Raw genomic sequence first — 4,031 nt, forward strand, 5'->3', positions numbered from 1 at the left:
TCTCCTTCTTGGTCTACTAACAGCTGTCTGGATGAAACTTCTGAAACATACTCCCAAGGGAGGTCTTACAGACAAAAAGGATCATTGTTCTAATGCAGAGCAGGGTCCGGAGGCAGAAGAGGGCCAGTGTAACTGGATTACCGGGCTTCAGAAGTGCAGTTGGAGTTCTGCACATGGAAGTGGGAACATTTCAGCTAATCACTTTGAAAAGGTCAGGGCTTAAGTCATGGAAGTGATAATGTTACTGGTACTGCGACCCCTGTAGTGATGAGATCTAGGATGAATGGTTAGCGTATGAACCGCTGGCATGTCCAATATAAAAAGAAACACCAGCATTGTCTACAGGATATGTTTTGTGTGTGGGTGGAGGAGTGGGGCAAAATTACAGGTGTGTTAATGTCAGTTGTGTTTCCTACTCCTGCATAATAGCAGCCCGGAAGTCTTTATTTGGAATGCTTAGTCAGTGGAATTAACACATGCCGTGCCAAGCATATTTGGCATGCTGTTCTGCATTCACGCTGTAATAAAATAATTAAACAGTGTTTTTACATTTTTTCGAAAAGTGTGCCAAATTATTTATATTAAATTAAATTGATTTCTGTTGAGTTTTCAGTAGAGCTACGACTTTAGTCAGGAGAGCTAGCTTAGCCACAGCTAACCTTGCACTCTCTGGTAAAACCAAATTCTACTGATACTAGAGTGGTATCGATCTTCTTCTGTAACTCTCTGCACCAAGGTGAATAACTATTCCTTTAGTAACATCATTTCTATGAAATAAGGTTTTGTCGATGCAGAGACATGCAGTAAGTTAGAAGAACTGCATTGATTTTCACACACACACACACACACACACACACATTAGCAATTTTCCTTTTTTTAAACAGCATACAAAACACACCATTTACAACATGAACACATCCCCTCCCCCCCAAACACCCCCATTCATCATTCATCGCCACAGTACACGGCTTCATAGGAGCCCTCCAGAAAGCTCAGGTATTTTCCTCATTTTCTAACATAGACATTCAATCTGGCAAATTATCTGGATGACATCTTTTCAAATCCCCACTCCTGGATGGACGGGCCCCCCCTTCATTCCTCCTTTCTCTTAGAAGAATCTGCCTGGCTGTCATTGAACTAGTCTGGACCCGGCTTCTGATGTGCTTATCCATCCCACTTAGGATCGATTAATCTCCAGAACAGGGGTCTTCAACGTCTTTTAGGCCATGAACCCCGAAGCTGAAAGAGAGATGGAGTAGGGACCCCCTATTGTATATTGTATACAATTGAGTTGCATATTAAATTGGGTAGAATGGATGAAAAACATGGCTATTATTCATGCATCATGTGTTAATTTTAGACATACATCCGGAAGGCCGAGCTTCACCTTAAGCGTTACAGTATGGCCATTAGGTTATCTTCAACGTGTAAATCATGATCTTTTCACAAAAAAATCATTTTTTCAGACTTATTTTAACTTTTGAAAATACATTTTTCTGTTACATTCTTTGGTGACCCCCCTGCGCTACCTTTGAGGACCCCCTAGGGGTCCCGGACCCCCTGTTGAAGATCACTGTCCCAGAACAAATAATCTGAGCTGAGTGGAACCGGGGTCCCTGCAGTCCGACATATGTTATCATATATCCCAGTCCAAAATTCCTGGACCTTATCACAGGAACAAAGGTCATGAAGAATGTGGCCGTCCTCTGTCTTACATTTCCAACAGTTTAGTGTGTTTAAAGGGAGTCCAATGGAAGCGATGCATAATGTTAAACTGAATGAGGCTCCCCCTCACATTGCCAGACTGGGTTTTAATATTCACTCCTCATCAGCCAGGGTGATACTCTACTCACATCCCTTTCCCATGTCTTTTTGAGGGTTGACTTGGCTCAATCAGCCAAGTTCTGCATATCCAACCCAGACTCTCAAAGATCCCACACACACACACACACACACACACACACCTCTTTGTTAGTAATGGCATTGACACCAAGTAACACCCACGCCTGTTACTTGTATAACAGTCTCATCAGATCAGTCTGTAGCTCTCTGCCATTTTCATGTGTTTCCCTTTCTGAACATCTGTATGAGATGTGCTCTGCGGCACAAAGCCCCGTTTTCACAGCAGGGGTAATACAGGAACCATAGCCAATTTCAAATATTGGTAACATAACCTTGAAAGCACAATTTACTCATACAGGAATGAATCTTGTTAACAAATAATCTATATTTGTGGGCAAATTGAACAAATAATAACCTTCCTGATGCTAGGTGAGTTTAACCCCGCAGAGGAATGTGGGCCAACAGCATTTATGAATCTGACAATGCTACCACAGGTTTCATAAACTCATTGTGAAAATGTTTATTGAGGTAATAAATCAAGTTTTCTGATAGACTTCAATAGAAACAGACTTCTATTTGCAACCAGTGGAGTCGCCCCCTGCTGGAATTAGATAGAATGCAGGTTCAAGGTACCCCCATATTGGCCTGGAAGCTTTGTCAATTATTTTAACTGTCTATTGTCTGTAGCCTACATTCAACAAGGGGAGTCAACTAGTCTGGCTTTCTTTCTTTCTTTCTTTCTTTCTTTCTTTCTTTCTCATGTTTCCCTTAGTTCATCACCTCCCCTCTTTCACTCATCCACCCAATAGACTAGTCCAAGACTGCACACACACACACACAGACACACACAGACATACACAGACATACACACACACACACACACACACACACACACACACACACACAAAATCAAATAAAAGCTCACTAATGTATCTCAATGTAAATTCTTTCTTCTTAATCAATAAAGGGAATCAGCTGTTGGAGGCGTTCACCTTCCTGCTAAACCAATCAGAATCATCCAGGAATTTCAAAGGTCAACCACAGAGTCACAACCCTTTGCTATCAGCTGTCGTTGCAGGCAAAGAGTGCAACCCCCCCCCCCCCCCTTCCACCTCCGGTCCTCTACTCCAGCTGACCGGTCTGGAGCCTCCTTCAGTCTGGTCTTTGGGCTCCTTCGTTGCCACCTAGATTCCATCAGGGGTTCTGATGGTTCTCTACCCCTATATACAAACTATTAGTATAATGATGGAGTCAAATCTCCAAAGACTTTTACATTTTATCATGCTGTACAATAAACCTTTTTAAAAAACATGTCTCTCCTGATTGAAATAACACTGGTTGCCTGGCAGCCAAGATGTGCTGGCAGATTTAGTTTTTTAGATTTAGGTTTAGCTAAACTGAGTTTACGGAGAGATTTGAACTTCTCCTTTAACTCTTGGCAAGAGATCAGCAGTGGTTGCATTGCAATTAAATGTTACCTCAATGTTTTTGGTAAAACTATTCCTTTAAAATGAATCCTGAGCTCTGACACGGACACTGATACTGGGCCATCAGTATCACTCCTCCCAGAGAAGCCCTTTACATATTCCGAACACAAGGTGTGGCGACCAGCTGAACATGACTGTAATACAATATTTACCAAATAACAAAGAACAGGCAAAACCAGGCACACTGAGAATAGCCCGGTTCCCCCATACGGACAAACAGGGTCAACAAAACACATTGTGTTTAACACTATAGTGTCTAAACCAGTTAAACAGCCTTGATTTATTCATAGCTTGTTCTAAATATTCCGTAGTTGCCAGTATTTGAAAAATGTTTCCATTTTACTCTATATTCTGTTTTATGTTATCTTATGCTTTCGATGTCGACATGTTCTGTAGTGCTTAGCCTTGCTGGGTATCTAGTGTAAAACAGCTAAATATTATGTTGAGAGTTCTTCTTCACCCACTTCTGCCGATCAAAACCCTCTGAAATCCTTCAATTTATAAAAAGAACAAGATTATTTGTTTTAATTTTTCAGTGAAAAAAAGATGCTGACCCAGAGGAGAAAAACCAGAAGTAACCACATCCTGAGGGTATTTATAAAAACCGTGCAGGTGTGCCTTTTTGCACCGGCAGTTCTGTGTTGTCCACACACACACACACACACACGCACACACACGCACACACACACACACACACACAGA

This window comes from Etheostoma spectabile, chromosome 18 (genome assembly GCF_008692095.1).
Source record: "Etheostoma spectabile isolate EspeVRDwgs_2016 chromosome 18, UIUC_Espe_1.0, whole genome shotgun sequence".
NCBI lineage: Eukaryota > Metazoa > Chordata > Actinopteri > Perciformes > Percidae > Etheostoma > Etheostoma spectabile.